The sequence below is a fragment of the Pygocentrus nattereri genome, chromosome 6 (assembly GCF_015220715.1).
Source record: "Pygocentrus nattereri isolate fPygNat1 chromosome 6, fPygNat1.pri, whole genome shotgun sequence".
NCBI classification, from domain to species: domain Eukaryota; kingdom Metazoa; phylum Chordata; class Actinopteri; order Characiformes; family Serrasalmidae; genus Pygocentrus; species Pygocentrus nattereri.
Window position 1 is genome coordinate 16,672,985 of NC_051216.1, and position 16,060 is coordinate 16,689,044.

Sequence of the window (16,060 nt, forward strand, 5' to 3'; positions counted from 1 at the left end):
CCTGCCTGCACCCTCTTCTTCACCTCTTTTCTACACTGTCCATTGCTCTGGATGGTTGACCCAAGATATTTGAAGTCATCCACCTTTACGACCTCTACTCCTTGCATCTTCACCTTTCCACCTGCCTCCCTCTCATTCACACACATGTATTCTGTCTTGTCTCTACTGACCTTCATTCCTCTCCTCTCCAGTGCAAACCTCCACCTCTCCAGATTCTCTTCCACCTGCTCTCTACTCTCACCACAGATTACAATGTCATCTGCAAACATCATGGTCCATGGAGCCTCCTGCCTGACCTCATCTGTCAACCTGTCCATCACCATTGCAAACAAGAAGGGGCTCAAAGCTGATCCCTGATGTAACCCTACCTTCACCTTGAAACCATTTGTCACACCAACTGCACACCTCACCACTGTCTCACTATCCTCATACATGTCCTGCACCACCCTAACATACTTTTCAGCTGCACCTGACTTCCTCATACAGTACCACAGTTCCTCTCTTGGCACCCTATCATATGCCTTCTCTAGATCCACAAAGACACAATGTAGCTCCTTCTGACCTTCTCTGAACTTCTCTACCAACACTCTCAACACAAAAATTGCATCTGTGGTACTCTTTCTGGGCATGAAACCAAACTACTGCTCACTGATCTGAACCTCTTTCCCATACCTTCATGGTGTGGCTCATCAACTTTATACCTCTGTAGTTACTGCAGCTCTGCACATCACCCTTGTTCTTAAAAATGGGGACCAGTACACTGCTTCTCCACTCATCAGGCATCCTCTCACTCTCCAGGATTTTGTTAAACAACCTGGTTAAAAAGTCCACTGACTTCTCTCCTAAACATCTCAATACCTCCACAGATATGTCATCTGGACCAACTGACTTTCCATTCTTCATCCTTTTTAAAGCTGCCCTCACTTCCACCTTACTAATTCTCTGCACTTCCTGATCCACTATCTCTCCCCCCGTTGTCCTCCTCTCTCTCTCGTTTTCCTCATTCATTAGTTCTTCTAAGTACTCCTTCCATCTACTCAACACTCTCTGTTCACTCACTAGTACATTTCCCTCTCTATCCATTATCAGCTTAACCTGCTGTACATCCTTTCCAGCTCTATCTCTCTGTTTAGCCAAACGATACAAGTCCTTTACTCCTTCTTTACTGTCCAGCCTCTCATACAGCTCATCATAGGCCTGAGCCTTTGTCTTTGCCACCATTCTTTTCGCTATGCGACTAGCCTCACAGTACTCCTGCCTACTTCCTTCATCTCTCTGGTTATCCCACTTTTTCTTAGCTGCCTTCTTTTTCTGAATACTCTCCTGGACTTCCTCATTCCACCACCAACTTTCCTTGTCTTCTTTCCTCTGACCAGACGAAACACCCAACACATTTTTGCCAGTTTCTCTCACCACCTTAGCTGTAGTTTCCCAGTCCTCAGGTAGCTCCTCACTGCCCCCAAAGGCCTGTTGCAATTTTTCCCTGAACTGCCTGAACCATCCTCCTCCTTCAGCTTCCACCATCTAATCTTTGGCTCTGTCTTCACTCTCTTCCTCTTCTTTGTTTCTAATCTCATTCTACAGACAACCACCCTATGCTGCCTTGCTACACTTTCCCCTGGCACCACTTTACAATCTCCAATCTCCTTTAGGTGGCATCTCCTGCTAAGGATATAATCCACCTGTGTGCACCTCCCTCCACTCTTGTACGTCACCCTGTGTTCTTCCCTCTTCTGAAAATACGTGTTCACCACAGCCATTTCCATTCTCTTTGCAAAATCTACAACCATCTGACCTTCCGCATTTCTGTCTTTCACACCGTACATACCCAGCACCTCTTCATCCCCTCTGTTTCCTTCACCAACATGTCCATTGAAGTCTGCACCAATCACCAATCTCTCCTCTCTAGGGACACCATCTACCACTTCATCCATCTTACTCCAAAATTCCTCTTTCTCCTCTAACTGACAGCCAACCTGTGGTGCATATGAACTGACCACATTGAAAATCACACCATCAACCTCCAACTTCAGGCTCATGATCCTGTCTGACACTCTCTTTACAACCAGAACACTTTTCCCAAGCTGTTCCTTTAGGATTATCCCTACTCCATTTCTCTTCCTCTCTACACCATGATAGAACAGTTTGAATCCACCTCCAATGTTCCTGGCCTTGCTTCCTTTCCATCTGGTCTCCTGGACACACTGAATATCTACCTTCCTTCTCTCCATCATGTCTGCAAGCTCTCTGCCTTTACCAGTCATTGTCCCTATGTTCAGAGTCCCTACTCTAACCTCCACAGTCCTGCCTTTCCTTCTCTCTCGCTGCCTTCTAACCCGCCTGCCTCCTCTCCTCTTTGATGGTCTTCGACCTACAGTAGTCCAATTTCCACTGGCACCCTGCTGGTCAACAGCACCGGAGGTGGTCGTTGTTAACCCGGGCCTCGACTGATCCGGTATGGCAATCATATTTGTGATCCACATGATAGTTTTGGCACAAGTTTTATGCCGGATGCCCTTCCTGACGCAACCCTCACCATTTATCAGGGCTTGGGACCGGCACCAGAAGTACACAAAGTACACCCCTAATGGCTGGTTTATTTCTAGACATTTCTGATTCTTTTAATTTTATCTAATGAAAGTGTCTAATTTCATCTGCAGATAATTTTATTTATTTTCTTTTATTTCATGAAACAATTCAAATAATCTGCATTTCTTGAAAGAAGCAAATTATCTGCCAATACAATAATATACTTTCACTAGATTTCAAAATGAGAAATATGAGTTATTTCAGCCACCAAAACATGTTTTTGCAGCAATTCCAAATCTTGAATTTGTCAAAAGTATGTCAAAAATGCTATTAAAACATGAAATTAGCTGCTGATAACTTGCTGCTGACACTGGATGATGATGCCAGTGAAATGTGCATGCAAAATTGTGCAAAATCATTGTGTTTGCAGATATGAATCCAGTCTATGATCAGGTATGAAAGTCTCTAAAACGTGGTTTTAAGAGATCTTTTCCACATAAATGTGACCTCTGTTGTTCGCTGTCTGTCATGTACATACACACATACACACGAGGAAAACTCACTCGAACATGCCTGCCACACATCTTTGGCAGCTCTGTTCTATTCACTCTGACAAACAGGCGTTCTGCAAGATTTATTTTGTTTGTCTCTAGTGTTTTACCCCACACACACACTCGTGCCTTGTGTGAGTCAGACAGCAGGGCAGGCGCGGTGTGTCGAGGAGAAGCATCCAGGCATGCACCTGTCTCTGCCCCAGATAGCAGCAACAATGCTCCATGCGCACAGGGCCACTCGTTCAAGCAGGAGTCATAAATTCAGCCACAGCACAAAGGAAGAGGCTGCTTTCATAGCTACACAAATTTGCAAGCACCACAGCCATGAATGAACTCACGGCAGCCAGACAGCTTCCTCTGGCAGGTGAAAATGGTGCTCTGCTCGACTGTATTCTTCTGGCTTATGAGCACTCACAGCAGCCAGGCTTACAATGTTCTTGTACATTTTTCTTCACTCCCTAACTTATGCAAATATGAGAACTATACTACCATTGAAGATGAATTCCACCCACTGCTATCCTGGCTTTAAATGGGAATATCACAATTTTTTCCAAACTTTTTGCCTGATTCAGTCACTGAGATGTAAACAATGTCGTTCACAGTGTTTTAATGAGAATTGGTACATGTAGAAAAACATAATAATTGAGAGTTCTTTACATTTTTCTTTACCAAAGCTTTCTTTTCTTGCCTTATAACACTGCATATGCCCCTCTGCCCTTAAAGCAATTTTGAAATATCTATGTTTTATTTTATATTATTTTATTTCATTTGCACATTAAATCAGGTTCACAAATAAAATAACCTTGGACATAAATGTTCATAGTTACCAATGAAACTATGGAATAAAAAGGAAAAAAGAGAAAAAGGTTTAGGTCTATTCTTCAGGGTAAGATATCAACAGCTGCCATGTTTGCTAAAACACACATTTTCTAATTTAAGTTATATGTTTGTAACCTAAAACTAGCAAAATGTTATGGAGAGATTATCAGGGGGTTGACCACAAGAGTAAAACCTATTTTTTTGGCTAAAATGACTAATGTAAAAAAACAAATGCTTTATTTTATAACTGAGTACAGATATCTACATCTATATCAAGTTTAGGTTTTAAAGGAACAGGGCATGAGATATTCTCTTTTTCTCACATCAATCAAAAATACTGCAGATATGTACCTCTATCCTGGTTTTAAACAAAGAACTAAGCAATCTGAAGAGAACAGGCATAAGTCCTATTAATAAACCTAAAGTAAATTTCATAAAGACCGGCTGAGCATTCAGGCCTTCTCAGACTGTTTTCCAATCATCATCTCTTATGTTCATTCCCAGATCATGCTGCAACACACCCTTAGAAGAAAGAGACAGTCATTTATTTATCATACAAGTTCTTTCAAGCCAAGGTACCCACCTACACTATATGGACGAGAGTATTGGGACATCTACACATTACACCTACAGGACCTCTGATGACATCCCATTCTAAAACTTTCGGCATTAATATGGAGTCCGTCCTGCCTTCGCAGCTATAACAGTGTCCACTCTTCTGGGAAGCTTTCTACAAAATTCTGGAATGTGTCTGTGGGACTTTTTGCCCATTCTTCCTGAAGAGCATTTGTGAGGTCAGACACTGATGTTGGGCCTGGCTCACAATCTCCATTCTAGTTCATCCCCAAGGTGTTTGATGGGGTTGAGGTCAGGGATCTGTGTGGGCCAACAACTGACTTGGTGGCAATGGTGGCATCTGATTATAGTACCATGCTTACATTCAGTGAGCTCTTCAGAGCAACCCATTCTTTCAAAAATGTTTGTAAAGGCAGCCTGTGTGGCTAGGTGCTTGATTTGCTCAGGTTTTTGCAGAATGAGCCAGAATAAAGCATCGGAATTCCAAAATTAAGAGTTGTGTCCCAAGATTTTTGTCCATGTAGTGTAGAAGCTGCTCTATGTAAATCAGCACTGCTCTCTGTTTATCCTCATCCTGCAAGAATCTGAGAAAATACTGCATCTGCAGATCTTTAAAATCTGTTTTTATTTAAAATATAAAAAAAAAAAATTTTTAAATAAAAAACTATTGTAAAACAATGTTTTGGGCATCAGGCAGCAAATTTGTAATTGTATTATGTAATACTCTTATGTGATATAGGTTTCAGTGGCCTGAGACATCCTGGTCCTATCGCAACCGCTGTGAAAAATTCTCTCTAGGTTTCTCTACAATTTCACAAATCACTCAGAATGACTTTGTTTACAACCTAGCATTTGAGTTACAACCCCAATTCCAATGAAGTTGGGACGTTGTGTAAAATATAAATAAAAACAGAATACGATGATTTGCAAATCTTTTTCAACCTATATTCAATTGAATAGACTACAAAGACAAGATATTTAATGTTCAAATGGATAAACTTTATTGTTTTTTGCAAATATTCACTCATTTTTAATTTGATGCTGGCAACACGTTCCAAAGAAGTTGGGACAGGGGCATGTTTACCACTGTGTTACATCACCTTTCCTTTTAACAACACTCAATAAGCGTTTGGGAACTGAGGACACTAATTGTTGAAGCTTTGTAGGTGGAATTCTTTCCCATTCTTGCTTGATGTACAACTTCAGTTGCTCAACAGTCCGGGGGCTCCATTGTCGTATTTTGCGCTTCATAATGCGGGCCTCATAGTCACGGGCATTCAATGTTGGTTTTCTGTCTTGCCACTTACTTGCAGAGATTTCTGCAGATTCTCTGAATCTTTTGATGATATTATGGACTGTAGAAGATGAAATCCCTAAATTCCTTGCAATTGCATGTTGAGAAACATTGTTCTTAAACTGTTGGACTATTTGCTCATGCAGTTGTTCACAAAGTGGTGAACCTCACCCCATCCTTACTTGTGAACGACCGAGCCTTTCAGAGATCCTCCCTTTATACCCAATCATGACACTGACCTGTTTCCAATTAACCTGTTCACCTGTGGAATGTTCCAAACAGGTGTTTTTTGGGCATTCCTCAACTTTCCCAGTCTTTTGTTGCCTCTGTCCCAACTTCTTTGGAATGTGTTGCAGACATGAAATTCAAAATGAGTGAATATTTGCAAAAAACAATAAAGTTTGTCTATTTGAACATTAAATATCTTGTCTTTGTAGTGTATTCAGTTGAATATAAATTGAAAAGGATTTGCAAATCATCGTATTCTGTTTTTATTTGTTTTATACAACGTCCCAACTTTATTGGAATTGGGGTTGTACATAGAAATTAAAAAAAAAAAAACTGAATTACCCTTTAGCCAACAATCACCTTTTAAAAAACATTACATTTTGAAGTGTGCTGTATTATTTACCATCTTCATGATTTGTGAAACCTCTTAAATACTGCTTACACAGACAAAACCTTCACAGGTACAATGACACAAACACATACATTTCTGATTAAAGCATAAGCTCTTTTTTAAGATCCTAATGGATTCTAATACCAGCTCAAGCTTCCACATCCATAAGCTTATTTAGCAGCAATGCAGAGCAAAATAAGAGGATGACTCCTCCAAACTGTAAATAAGTCATTATTGTAAACTTCCACTGCACATTCAGGGCATGCGTCTCAATCCGCAGTGCTGTCACTTACCTCATGAACCCTTGGCCCATCCTCCATTATACACATTACGCAGTGCATATATTTTTCATGAGACGTAATGGGCTGAAACAGATTTGGTTCCCTTCCCCTCCGCCAATTCAAGTCTGTTTCCTCTAAAAAATAATTAGCTTGGGCTGCGGATGGGTTTGCAGCAAGCTGTTATGGGCAAAGGCTGACACACAGGCACACACACACCCACCCTCAACCTAGACTTCTTTTGCTAGTTCCCCTTGGAAGCCACCTCCCTCAGGTCATTTACATGACATTGCCATTAAAGCCGGGCCTGGACTAATTAAGTGCATGGTATAAGCACTCTCTCTGCCTTTTCCCTTCGCTCTGCCGCCAGTACACACTCCTGTTTACCCGTTACATCTCCATGGAAACTGAAAGACACATGAGATTCCTCAGAACAGCCGTGGAGAGAAGGCGAACATGCTCCATCCTTTTATTGCCACAAGACATTTCTGTGGAAAGCTCTGGAACTGCATTTGTGCATTTGCAATAAACTCTAAAAAGCTGTTGGTTTCTTCCAGCATCACACAGCAGCAGCGCCAGCCAGGGAGAATGAACGCCTTGTGTGTTCTCCCCGTAGCACTGAAGCTCTTCGACCATCTACACAGAGTGCACAGTGTGTCAGTCTGCAGGGAGATAACCCTTAGACATGACTAGGCCTTGAGTACAGACAGAATTGTAAATATAGTATTGTACAAAAGTCAGAGACCAACCCTCAAGCACAAGTTATTGATTTCTCAGGAGATAGATATAAAACAATCTACTTGCATAATTAAGGGGAAAGGAAAAAAAGGAGAGAAGAAAACCAAGATCCACTTTTACACCAGATCTTAAATATTCACAGGTGTTTCTGTCCATCCTCCCACTGTGAGAAGACCACTCAATGAGCCTGAAAGGATGGTAAACTGTCAAGAAACCCTTACTGAGGAAAGAACATAGACACAAAGGAAGAAAAAATTCACTAGAAAACCAAAACTGGACTTTTGACATGTGTAGTAGGTTTTTATAGACTGATGAGACTAAATTTGTAATTGATTACTTGGATTGTGAGAAGCAGAAAATGCAGCCAACTACTAAGACTGGAAACATGGAGAAATATCCCTGCAGATTTTTTTTTTGAAAACTGGAAGCAAATCTCATGAAAAGAGTAAAAGCTCTATTGAAGACAAAGACTAAACGCTGAAAAATTTGTATGACATTTATTTGAGGCATCTGTGTAATTTTCTGTTAAGTATGCTTTTTTCCTGACACTGAAAAATGAAAACCTTGAACTGAATTGCCATTTTAACTGGAAATCAATAAAATGAAAAGGTGAGCTCTGCATTTAATAAAGACAGTGGAGAGGACCTCGGCAGGAGAGACACAAGAGAGACTGCTGCATAGAGGCCAAAGTAGACTAATTTCAGTTAAGCTTATTTGCTTTCCTTTATGTTTGATAAATGCATAAGCTTTCCAGCTAGTGTCACCCAGCATAATAATAGTAATTTAAGCCATAGTAAAAATGTACACACATTTTCTCAAATGTAGTTGATCAGCCAGTTTTGCACTGGTGCACCAAGGCTAAAGTAGCAACAAGTAGCACTTACCTGATGACAAGATGTTAAGTAATTTCGAACAGACTTGCTTATGTGGTACTGGAAATCTATGACATGCTGTTACTCATACCAATGGACACAAAAACATCATACAGTTAAAGTAGCAGTAATTTTTATGTCTGAAATTTGTCTCTACTGTAGTGTTGGCATAAAGTAAGACCCATGAAACATTAGGATTCCTCCAAAAGAGGTGCTCTCAATTAAATACTAAGAAATAAAGCATGTTCAAGGCACTGAATTCATGAGGGAGGTCACCACTAGCCATACACCTCATCCTCACAGTGAGCACCGACCCACAATAACTGCACACACTCCCTAACACAGAACAACACAACAAACACCTATAATGTAACTTTAACTGACAAAAAAAAAAAACATAAACAACACAAATACTCACTTTTCCTGAGGGTGTGCACCTGCCATGATCCTCTTGGAGCAGCCAGAAGCATGGCGAAGTCTTACGAGCCTCTATAGACCAGTGCCAGCCAGTTGTGGGTCGATACATTACCTTTGTCCAGATTTATAGACAACAGTATCTATGTGTCAGAATCTGTTTGAGGTCGAAAACTCCATGCAATAAAAATACAAAATGATAATACTGGCAGACAGTACACTGTTATAAAGGTTATGTGCAGGTACAATTTTCATTCATAAAATTACAGACATTGTAATGTTACCTCATAGGTACAACAGTGTTTTTAAGGTCGACTTGTGCACCTTAAATAAGCTTTCCAAGTAAAAAGTATATACTTGTACCTTTTCGTAAACCAATGTTTTAAAACAGTACAATAAAATAAAAAGCCTGGAGATGAGACGGGGTGTGTGGAATTAATACAACTTAGAAAATATCATTCCAATGGATTATGGTACAATTCTGTTCCCTGGGTAAAGGTACTGAGATCTACCCTTGAGGGTACCACCCAGTGATATGTACCCGTGAGGGGTACTGCCCCAGTGACAGTTTACTACCTTTTTTTCTGAGTGTACAAGCACAGCACAAGCTTTCATTAGGCTACTGGTTAGCTATGTTAACTTTATAGCTCTGGAAGAAAACTAAAGAAACGAACTTCAGACACGAAACATGTCTTGAATGATCTTCATTTATACATTGTAAAGGAAAATTGTGTAGACTTGATTTTTTGCTAAACTATCACTTTAAACTAGAGTTTGAATTGAACATCTGACACTAAATTTGATTTTTTTTTTGGACCCCAAAACCTCAGTACATGCTTATTAAGCTTTTATAGAAACGTAAAAGGAAACATTTAAAGACTTTTAAGGATTGTTCTTTAGTTTAGGACTGAAAAAGTAAGTTGATTTCTACATAAACTGCATTAAAAATTTTTCTACAAAAATTATACTTATTGCTCAGTGACCTGAGCTTTTGTATGACCAAATTCAAATTGTGCGGCAGTGTGATTGCAAAATGTGGTCTTTGTCAATTCAGATCCATTAAGTGAATTCAGAGTTACAGCAATACTGGGTTCACTCCCAATCAGTGTGTAACTCTATGAAGTACAGCCTGATGTCTGCCATTCTCAACATTCCCAGCATCTAAAGACACATGGCAAAGCTTTTATTTAACCCAAACCAATGGCCAGGCAGTGTATCAGTGCATTACAGAGGAGTCAGGGTGGACAGTAGTTGTTCAGCATTCACCTCACATACGTACATTTATCAACAGCTACTTAACTATGCTCTGTCAAGAGTGAGCAATATTCTTGATGGAGGAGCTGAAATGAGCTCTCTCAAAAGCTTTTCAAATGAACTGCAATTAGAAAATGTGTCAGAGGATGATGATACTTGTTTTCTCATTCATTTATGAAAGCCATCACTCAATGCAAACTTGTTTGCTTCAGGGAAGCTGCAATAATGATGGGGCATTATGATGTTAGAAAGAACTGAGCTTTTCCTGTTGCTCCTGTTGTTTCCATATTTAAGTTCTTCTGGGCTGGACTTACAGGTAACATCACCAGTTGTTTATCCAAAAAGTGGCTGGCATCAGTGAAACAAGGAAGGAATACTAACATGGTGCACAATATTTGGATCTCTCTCAATCTGTGTCGATAACAGAGAGAAAAACGGAGGGAGAGAATCTTTGTTTGATGAGTGACTGCTGTGTGAAGGGCCAGTGAGCTGGAAGCAGTCTTAATCCTTTTTCCATTCTGACCTCCTCTCCTCGGATAAGCCCTTTATTACAGCCGTATCTTCCCCCGACTTCTTATTCTCTGTCAGAGGCAATGTGTATAAAAGTAGAAAATGCCTTTTTCTGTCACCATCCCTTATCCCAATTCTGAAATCTGAAAAACAAAAACAATATGTTTCAGTACGGAAAGGGGAAAAGATAGATTTTAACTGATGTATTAAAAAGAAAAGTGAATTGGACCCATATTAATGCCATACACTACATCTCTAACCAGGGCCAGATTAACACTTCCTGAGGCCCGGGGCTAATTACCAGGATGAGGCCCTTCATATGATGTTCTGACGCATGACCTCACACAAACCCACTGACACATCAGCGTACACAGTACCAATCTATGACAGACTACCGTTTAAAGTGAACTGGTATTATGATTTCAATTCAATTCACTTCAATTCAATTCATTTCAATTCAAGGGTAGCTTTAATATCATTACTGAATCGTTACTGAATAGTTTGCAAAAAAAACAAAACACATTTCCAGTAGATGGGGAGTAAGACAACCATTCTCTTGCCACCTTCTCTCCATTTCTGAGCGAGCGACTGAACAATGTTTTGCTCAGACATCGCTTCTGATTTTTATAGCTCCTTTCAGAAGCCGAAAAATCGGCATCTTTATGTTGACATTGTGTGGGTGCTTCAATTCCCTTTCCGACCCAATAGCTTCGCATCTCCTCATTAACTTCTCCCCAGCATGCAATATCTGTTGATATATCTATTTTCGCCCCTGCCTCAGAATCAACAGGCTCATCTGCTACATTACCCACTGGTTCTTCTCCATCACTTGTTTCCTCAGAGATTGTAGCACTATTGCTAGCAGACTGGCTAGTTGGGCTGGTTAGTTGGCTAGCGGTGGTTGGCTGCTGTCCATCACTGACAGTTGCCTCTTTGCTGGTGGTAGCTGCTACAGCAGGCTGACTACTCCACATGTTGGTTAATTTGGGTGTTTTCTGTAATAATTCTGTCGCTCTTTCCTTTTTTATTGATTGTAATTTTCGTTTTTTTGCTCCGCTCTCGTGTTTCCTTTGGCCCGACATTTTCGCTTGTTTCGTTTTTTTTTTTTCTATTAATTTTTGTCATTTGACATTCAGCGACCGGAGGCCCCCCTAGTGGCGAGGCCCGGGACTGCAGCCCTTTCAGCCCATTCTTTTAATCCGGCCCTGTCTCTAACCAATTCAGCCTCTCCTGAAGAATACGAGCCCATTTGCTGCAGAGCAATTATTCATGTCGATGATTATGCACAGAGTGCTCTTTGGGACGTTAACTTAAAATAGATTAAATTAGAGCCCACCATCACTGTATTGTAATTGGGAGAAGATCAATAAAGAGCTGGCTTAATTGCCACAGAAGGTAAGATCTAACCTCTAAGAGACTATATTTCTGGAGAACGTTTGAAGTGGATCTGCTGGTCTTGTGGATGAAGCTTTCTATTAAAAGAGATATTTCACCTTACAGAGTTTTTTACTCTGTCCTTCGTGTGTTAAAATGTGTGTGCGGCTTCACCACTTAAGCTTTTATTTCCATTTATAGTCACACATTTGGCAGATGCTCTCATCCAGAGTGACTTACAATACAATCATTTTACAGTGGTAGGTGAATGCATTAGGAGTCATGACTAATGACTCTATAGCATACCAGAAAAGTATAGCATAACAGTTTTCATTCATCAAAACAGAAACAATGTAAATATACCCTCAAAGATACAACAACAGTTTTAAGGTCCAACTGTGTACCTTATATTTTTTCTAGGGCAAAGGTACATATCTGTACCTTTTCATAGCCGTTTTTAACAGAAAAATGAAAAAAAGGCAGGAGACAAGATGGGGTATGTGGAGCCAATACAGTTTAAAAACATAATTGCAATAGAATTTGGTCCATTTATGCTCCCTGAAAACATACCCTTGGGGCACCACCCCAGTGACAGTTTAGTACCTTTTTTTCTGACAGTGCATTGTTCCTTCCAAAGTGGAGAACTGAAAAAAAAAACTGGACTAAAATATGAGAATTTTAAGTCCAAGCCTGACCTAACAAACATCATTTTAAGTCTTAACCTATCCCGTCCCAAATCACATTATAAAGTTTTGAGTTCAATAGAATTTTGTCTGAAACTGACATGAACAAGCCCATCATTACAAAAAGTGTCGATCCAAACTTGGCAGGATAGCGTCAGTTACCATGACAGTAATGATTATGATAATAACCAATAAATACTTAATACATTAATACGCTACAATAAAATAATCAGCTGTCCAAAATCATGTTGAACCTCCAGTTTAACAAAATAATTTAACAAGCAATGCTTACAAACAAAAGTTTTAGTCTGGATAACCTTTTTATACCTTCACCGTTTTAGTCCTAAAACTGTGTCTGTACACAGGTCATGTTATATGACATACTGGCCATCAACATAAAATGTACTTTTGGCCAAACAAATGAAATGTCCTTTTGGATGTACTAATCTGCGCTCTCCCAAACTGGTGATTTTTTTATTTCCCGCTCATCTATTTTCTCACAAGTCTAGGCCTCGTGGGCGACTCCAGCATGCCAGATGGTAAGAACGTAAAGAGGAAAAATTAGCAGAGATCTGAGCCTGACACATATTTGAGAAATTAAGCCCAAACCCAATCAAACATGATGTTAAGACAAATATTTCAAGCTCTACTACACAGGTTACATCCTAAAGATAACATTTACTACATCCTGAAGCTGTAAATTTACTTACAATGAAAAAGATGTTTGCAGCAAAATTACATCTTTTTGGCCAAAACAACAAGGTGGTTTGAGTGAGTTTGGTGTAGTGTATGCTGTTTGCTAAACAAAACTCATATTTACTTTACCTTTACCTGACTGTAATTGGTCCACTACATGACACAGGCTTCTAGGGGTGCTGAGAGATACACTGAATGGTTTTTGGTGGTAATTCGTTTTGTTTAGTTCTTTTTTTGTTTGTTTAAAGTGAACTGCTAGTTACGGAGTATTATTTAGTTATTACATGGAAAGCTATGAAAACGGACTGCGTTATTATTAAGTTATAAGAGTGAGAAAGGCAAGTGTGGAACCTCCAGCAGTTTGAGGAGTTTAAGAGATTAACTTTATTAATTTGGCTTAACACAATATCTTTAAGGAAGCCTGTGCATTTTGTTAGAATTGCTGAACATTGTTACTGCCTGTAACTGAAAGCCATTAACTTACCGCAGCTCTTGAGATGCCTCCGTTTTATCTTCCTAAATTAGTCTGTGAAGCAAATATGGACCAAATAAATGCACCAAGTCTTTAATATGCAGGTGAACAAGTGAAAAGGATGTGAATTTATATGAAGTGTAATTATGGGAGGGCACTTTAGTGCTTGCATGCTGAAAGCAAATGAATCACCCCTTGACCTCTCTGCCTCTTTTTGTTTTGTTGAGCTGAGCCTTTTTTTTTTATGGACTGTCTGTCTGTCAGGTGCACGCTCCTCCACAGGCAAGGTGAGTCAAAGCCTCTGCACAGCATAAAGATCCACACTGACCTGCGTGAGGGGCCTGCTAATGGAGCCCTCTGGTCTCAGAGCAAGTCTTCTCAACACTCTACAGAGGCTGTCAGTGTCAACATACCATCAAGATTATTATGACATATATTATTAGAACATATAGAATTACATAGAGTGGAAAAGGATCTAGATCAGAGTTCTTTCCTGGAGGTGATTGATCATAGTCCACCACATGGCAGCAAGGAAGAGCAGTATGAACTGTAGAGGAGTATGGGGGTGTGTGAAGATTAAGTTAGCTAGGTCTCTCCACAGGCTTAAATCCTAAGTACTTGTATGTGGGTCCACACATCAGTTCCTCACTCTCATATCTACATAGCTGACATAGAGTTTGTTGGGTTTTCTCTGTGTTTTTAATTTTGCTGGTTGTAAGATCATATTAAAGTAGGGCTGGGCGCTAAAAGGATAATTAGTGCAATACACCTTTTCCTCGATAGAGCAATAAGGAAGGTTCAATACATTTTCAATACAATTCACCATTCTCACACTTCCATGTTCTAGCGACAGCCCTGGTGGCTTTTTCTACTGCAAGGAAAGCGACGCTACTCCGCTGTCGCCAGGAGAGGGTGTCTTTCTGAGTTTTTAACATGATTAGAGAGGGACAGGCGACAAGTAAAGAAAAGGTCGGCAAATATACTTAAAGGTGGTGTGATCCATCGCTGACATACCGAACCAGCTAATATATGTTGTTGACATTGTTGAGAAACTACACAGTTTAGCACCGTTGTTGGTCACTTGTTTAGCATTTGTAACGGGATAGCCGAACGCTCGTCTCGTCATCAGACAGCTAGAATAATCTTTTCTTTCTTAAATTATGACTAATACAAAAATTGCGGCCGTGCTTTTCCAGCTGGTAAAACCAGCCAACCAGACGCTTTCTCCCACTCTCCCATGACAGATTTGTGAAACGTTCCACTGTTTGGCGAGTGTTTGTCATGTTTCAACCATAAAGGATCGTTTAAAGCAGCAATTAACCACTGGGGAGCAAAAATCAGCCTTCAAACTTAAAAGAAGTAATGATTCGCCATTTATTGCGATATGTATCAATATCTAACAATATGAATTTTGTTTATTGTGATAACATTTTTGGCCATATTGCCCTGCTCTACATTAAAGTCTACTAAAATACTGCTTTTTTTTGTTTTAAATAAGTGAAACACAAAACAATGTAAAGAGTGAAGCCACTACAATTAATTCTGTTTACATAAATTTATCTTAGACCAATAAAAAAGCATTTAACAGAACAAAAACCAATTTGTAGCTAAGATCGGCCCATTTGGAGTTAAGTCCTTCTTATTTGGAGTTAGTCCAGCCTGCAGGAATACATACTTGGGTGCTGCTGCTGATCTGCATTTCTAACACTGGTAAAATCTGGTTAACTACTACTCATATTTTCAGACAGTGATCTAGGACTTCAGGGAAACATTCCTTTTTCTCATGAAATTTGTCCTACCTGTTGTAAATCAAAATGTGAAAGACTCCACTATCACTTCCTATTAGTTAATGTCATGTGTAAGGTCTTCTTTTTCAATCAAAAATGAATAATGAAATAATAGTATTACTACACAATAAGCCTGGTGATTCTAGTGGTAGCTGGTAGACTCTGAGTGGATTTAACTCCTTAAATGGCCACGACCACCAACATAACAACAACTAAGTCATGTACAGTGGTTTCCATGCAGTGACTGTATAAGAGGCTGTAGGACATAATAAGTTCATCAATGTGAAGGGTTAAAAAATAACACCAGAAGAAAATTTTAAGGGAAAGAAGAGACGGATTTGGTCTCACGTGTGTTTAAATGCAGCAATCGTATTACAAATACTGGAAAAATGCAAATTCGGATGTGGTGGACATGGTCTGACCTCTGCGTGTAATTTCCTCCAGCAGGCCACCATGCTCCTTTACCTTCCTTTAAAATGAGAAGAGTCTGGATCTGTAAACAACAGCAAGCACACACGCTGAGATTATTCATGAGCCTTTGTAACAAAAGGAGAGTGAGGCGCATGTGGGAGACTGCATTTGGGCGCCCTG

General features: G+C 39.8%; 1 long non-coding RNA gene across 1 annotated transcript in view; it reads right to left on the reverse strand.

Annotated features, from left to right (window-relative positions):
- Positions 1-9,874: 9,874 nt before the first annotated feature.
- LOC119263611 overlaps positions 9,875-16,060 on the reverse strand; it is a 58,719-nt gene continuing 52,533 nt past the window's right edge. Inside the window, exons 2-3 of the long non-coding RNA XR_005130384.1 lie at positions 15,892-15,962; positions 9,875-10,600 (exon numbers count right to left, since the gene is read on the reverse strand). This is a non-coding gene — a long non-coding RNA (uncharacterized LOC119263611). The remainder of the gene's footprint in view (positions 10,601-15,891; positions 15,963-16,060) is intronic.